Genomic DNA, 6,046 nt, shown 5'->3' on the forward strand with positions numbered 1-6,046 from the left:
CCAGGCAGTGATGCAACCAGTCAGGATGCTCTCGATGGTGTAGCTGTAGAACCTTTTGAGGATCTGAGGACCCATGCCAAGTCTTTTCAGTCTCCTGAGGGGGAATAGGTTTTGTCGTGCTCTCTTCACGACTGTTTTGGTGTGCTTGGACCATGTTAGTTTGTTGGTGATGTGGACACCAAGGAACTTGAAGCTGTCAACCTGCTCCACTGCAGCCCCGTCGATGAGAATGGGGGCGTGCTCGGTCCTCTTTTTCCTGTAGTCCACAATCATCTCTTTTGTCTTGATCATGTTGAGGGAGAGGTTGTTGTCCTGGCACTACACGGCCAGGTCTCTGATCTTCTCCCTATAGTCTGTCTCATCGTTGTCGGTGATCAGCACGCACCCCTGAGGAGTCCCCTTTATGAGGATCAGCGTGGCGGATGTGTTGTTCCCCACCTTTATCACCTGGGGGCGACCCGTCAGGAAGTGCAATATCCAGTTGCAGAGGGAGGTGTTTCGTCCCAGGATCCTTAGCTTAGTGATGAGATTTGAGGGCACTATGGTGTTGAACGCTGAGCTGTAGTCAATGAATAGCATTCTCACATAGATGTTCCTTTTGTCCAGGTGGGAAAGGGCAGTGTGGAGTGCAATAGAGATTGCATCATCTGTGGATCTGTATGCAAATTGGAGTAGGTCTGGTTCCCGTACCCCTTCTAACATTCAACCTCCAGCTGTACCCCCTCTAGCACCAGGGTCAGCGCACTCTCAAATGTTTTTTTTGTTGCCATCATTGTAAGCCTGCCACACACACACTTTTCGATACATTTATTAAACATAAGAATGAGTGTGAGTTTTTGTTACAACCCGGCTAATGGGAAGTGACAAAGAGCTCTTATAGGACCAGGTCGCAAATAGTAATATAATAATAATCAATAATGTTGCTCTTTATTTAACCATCTTACATATAAAACCTTATTTGTTCATCGAATAACTCACCACAGGTTAATGAGAATGGTGTGCTTGAAAGGATGCACATGTTGGGTTGTATTGGAGAGAGTCTCAGTCTTAAATCATTTTCCACACACAGTCTGTGCCTGTATTTAGTTTCATGCTAGTGAGGGCTGACAATCCCTTCTCACATAGGTAGGTACGTGGTTGCGAAAGGCATCAGTGTCTTAATAGTGCGATTTGCCAAGGCAGGATACTCCGAGTGCAGCCCAATCCAGAAATCTGTGCGTGGCTTCTAATTAAATTACATTTTCACAGAACCGCTTGTTGCAATTTCGATGAGGATTTTTTGTTCAGATATTGGTAAGTGGACTGGAGGCAGGGCATGAAAGGGATAACGAATCCAGTTGTTTGTGTCATCCGTTTCGGGAACGTACCTGCATAATTGCGCACCCAACTCACTCAGGTGCTTCGCTATATCACATTTGACATTGTCCGTAAGCTTGAGTTCATTTGCACACAAAAAAGTCATACAATGATGGAAAGACCTGTGTTTTGTCCTTGTTAATGCAGACAGAGAAGAGCTTCAACTTCTTAATCATAGCCTAAATTTTGTCCAGCACATTGAATATATTTTGCGAAGAGTCCCTGTAATCCTAGATTCAGATCATTTAGGCAAGAAAAAACATCACCCAGATAGGCCAGTTGTGTGAGAAACTCGTCATCATGCAAGCAGTCTGGTGAGTGAAAATGATGGTCAGTAATGAAAACTGTAAGCTCGTCTCTCAATTTAAAAAAATGTGTCAATACTTTGCCGCTTGATAACCAGCACACTTCTGTATGTTGTAAAAGCGTTACATGGTCGCTGCCCATATCATTGCATAGTGCAGAAAATACACGTGAGTTCAGGGGCCTTGCATTAACAAAGTTAACCATTTTCACTGTGCAGTCATGACACAAATATTAATTTCCACAAAGTTTGCTGCTTCAGCGTCTTTAGAAATTTTTGTCAGATGTTACTATGGAATACTAAAGTATAATTACAAGCATTTCATAAGTGTCAAAGGCTTTTATTGACAATTACATGAAGTTGATGCAAAGAGTCAATATCTGCAGTGTTGACCCTTCTTTTTCAAGACCTCTGCAATCCGCCCTGGCATGCTGGGCCACATCCTGACTGATGGCAGCCCATTCTTGCATAATCAATGCTTGGAGTTTGTCAGAATTTGTAGGTTTTTGTTTGTTCACCCGCCTCTTGAGGATTGACCACAAGTTGTCAATGGGATTAAGGTCTGGGAAGTTTCCTGGCCATGGACCCAAAATATCGATGTTTTGTTCCCCGAGCCACTTAATGATAACTTTTGCCTTATGGCAAGGTGCTCCATCATGCTGGAAAAGGCATTGTTCGTCACCAAACTGTTTCTGGATGGTTGGGAGAAGTTGCTCTCGGAGGATGTGTTGGTACCATTCTTTATTCGTGGCTGTGTTCTTAGGCAAAATTGAGAGTGAGCCCACTCCCTTGGCTGAGAAGCAACCCCACATATGAATGGTCTCAGGATGCTTTACTGTTGGCATGACACAGGACTGATGGTAGCACTCACCTTGTCTTCTCCGGACAAGCTTTTTTCTAGATGCCCCAAACAATCGGAAAAGGGGATTCATCAGAGAAAATGACTTTACCCCAGTCCTCAGCAGTCCAATCCCTGTACTTTTTGCAGGATATCAGTCTGTCCCTGATGTTTTTCCTGGAGAGAAGTGGCTTCTTTGCTGCCCTTCTTGACACCAGGCCATCCTCCAAAAGTCTTTGCCTCACTGTGCGTGTAGATGCACTCACACCTGCCTGCTGCCATTCCTGAGCAAGCTCTGTACTGGTGGTGCTCTGATCCCACAGCTGAATCAACTTTAGGAGACGGTCCTGGCGCTTGCTGGACTTTCTTGGGCGCCCTGAAGCCTTCTTCACAACAATTGAACCGCTCTCCTTGAAGTTCTTGATGATCCGATAAATGGTTGATTTAGGTGCAATCTTACTGGCAGCAATATCCTTACCTGTGAAGCCCTTTTTTGTGCAAAGCAATGATTACGGCATGTGTTTCCTTGCAGGTAACCATGGTTGACAGAGGAAGAACAATGATTCCAAGCACCACCCTCCTTTTGAAGCTTCCAGTCTGTTATTCGAACTCAATCAGCATGACAGAGTGATCTCCAGCCTTGTCCTCATCAACACACACCTGTGTTAACGAGAGAATCACTGACATGATGTCAGCTGGTCCTTTTGTGGCAGGGCTGAAATGCAGTGGAAAGTTTTTTTGGGGTATTCAGTTCATTTCCATGGCAAAGAGGGACTTCATCTGATCACTCTTCATAACATTCTGGAGTATATGCAAATTGCTATCATACAAACTGATGCAGCAGACTTTGTGAAAATTAATATTTGTGTCATTCTCAAAACTTTTGGCCACAACTGTAGTGTCCAAAACATATTTCAAGCTGTCAGGCATTCCCTTGGCAGCAACAGCCTCTCGGTGGATGCTGCAGTGTACCCAAGAGGCATGGGGAGCAACTGCTTGCACACGTGTTACCACTCCACTGTGTCTCCCTGTCATGGCTTTTGCGCCATCAGTACAGATACCAACACATCTTGACCACCAAAGTCCATTTGATGTCACAAAGCTGTCCAGTACTTTAAAAATATCCTCTCCTTTTGTCCTGGTTTCCAGTGGTTTGCAGAAGAGGATGTCTTCCTGAATTGACCCCCCATAAACGTAATGGACATATACCAGGAACTGTGCCAGGCCCGCCATATCTGTTGACTCATTCAGCTGTAATGCATAGAATTCACTGGCTTGTATGCAAACCAGTAATTGTTTCAAAACATCCCCTGCCATGTGACTGATAAGTCGTGAAACAGTGTTGTTTGATGAAGGCATTGTCTGTATAGTTTTTTTGGTCTTTTCCCTGAGCATTGTCCCAGCCATATCCGCGGTAGCAGGAAGAATTAAGTCCTCCACAATAGTACGGGGCTTGCCTGTCCTAGCCACTCGGTAGCTCACCATATAAGACGCTTCTTTTTTCCCCTTTTTTAAAATTTAAGTAGACGCTTCTAGCCCCTTCTTATTAATGGTATCTGTTGCTGTTATGCATGTCTTCCTACTTGAAAGTCATCTTAATTATCGCTCCAAAAAAACTAGTGGCTTATTTTTCACTTTGCCTGTTTGATGGTTTGTCGGAGGGTATTGTTGGGGTAGGTTCCTTGTTCCTTGTCAATCATTGGCTTATTGGTGAAATCAGCAATCAGACAATATCTTCTTTAAGTAAATCAATCAAACCTTTATTAATGCAATTGCAGACAGAAGTTGACAACGGAAACACAGCACGTATGTTTCAGAGTAAGTTCTGCAAAATAAAAAAGGTCCAAGTTGTTTTAATATGCTTGCAGTCAACCCCTAGTGATGTAACTGCCTACGTCAACACCTTCTACTCATGAGACCAAGCCCATGCATATACAGTTATACAAACTTGCAGGAGAGAACAATAGTCCAGTGTTTTCTAAGGGCTCAGCAGTAATGTTCCATTCCCGTGTGGCTTACAGTGGTATGTCTGACTTGTCTCTTATCTCTTTCACTCCCCTGCAGGGTTCTGTGTCTTTGAATCTCTTTTAGCCTTGAGGCGCTTTCTCACAGACGCCCTGTTTTGACTGCAATATCTCACACATCTCTCAGACCATTTCATATGAGGCAGAGACTAGAAAAGAACCGTGGAACAGTATTTAAACCTTATAATGCATATATATATATATAATATATATATAAATATATATATTGTTAATCTGTGGTCCAGGACCCAATAAATGTAGTGGGGGAGGGTCTTATAGCCCTTCACCTTCTAGTAATTCAACATAAGCATAATCAATTATTATAATACATCAATCATTTGGTGCAGCCCCTATCATGACCCCAAGGTGACCCCATCAGTATAGCGGGATTCCATATAAGCTTCCGGGTTAGAGTCCCGCTCCTTGAAAGCGGTAACTCTACCCTTTAACTCAGCGCGGATGTTGCCTGTAATCCATGGCTTCTGGTTGGGGTATGTACGTACGGTCACTGTGGGGGGGACGTCGTCGATGCACTTATTGATGAAGCCAGTGACTGATGTGGTGTACTCCTCAATGCCATCGGAAGAATCCCGGAGCATATTCCAGTCTGTGCTAGCAAAACAGTCCTTAGCATCTGCTTCATCTGACCACTTTCTTATTGACCGAGTCACTGGTGCTTCCTGCTTTAGTTTTTGCTTGTAAGCAGGAATCAGGAGGATAGAATTATGGTCAGATTTGCCAAATGGAGGGCGAGGGAGAGCTTTGTACGCGTCTCTGTGTTTGGAGTAAAGGTGAGCTAGAGTTTTTTCTCTTGTTGCACATTTAACATGCTGATAGAAATTAGGTAGAATGGATTTGAGTTTTCCTGCATTAAAGTTCCCAGCGACTAGGAGCGCCACCTCTGGATAAGCGTTTTCCTATTTGCTTATAGCCGTATACAGCTCATTAAGTGCGGTCTTAATGCCAGCATCGGTCTGTGGTGGTATATAGACAGCTACAAAAAATATAGATGTAAACTCTCTTGGTAGATAGTGTGGTCTACAGCTTATCATGAGATACTCTACCTCAAGCGAGCAAAACCTCTAGACTTCCTTCGATTTCGTGCACCAGCTGTTGTTTACAAATATACATAGCCCTTCGCCCCTTGTCTTACCAGAGGCTGCTACCTGCCGAAAAAGCTTAAAACCCGCCAGCTGTATGTTAATCATGTCGTCGTTCAGCCACAACTCTATGAAACATAAGATATTACAGTTTTTAATATCCCGTTGGTAGAATATATGTGCTCGTAGTTCCTCTATTTTATTATCGATTGATTGTACGTTGGCTAATAGGACCGATGGTAAAGGTAGATTACCCTCTCTGCGACGGATCCTTACAAGGCACCCAGACAGTCGTGCACAATATCTCTGTCTTTTCCTCCTGCGAGTGACGGGGATGAGGGCCTTGTCAGGCGTCCGAAGTAAATCCTTCCCATCCGACTCGTTGAAGAAGAATTCCTCATTAAGATTTAAATTACATTTTAAT

Source organism: Salmo salar, chromosome ssa02, assembly GCF_905237065.1.
Source record: "Salmo salar chromosome ssa02, Ssal_v3.1, whole genome shotgun sequence".
NCBI classification, from domain to species: Eukaryota; Metazoa; Chordata; class Actinopteri; order Salmoniformes; family Salmonidae; genus Salmo; species Salmo salar.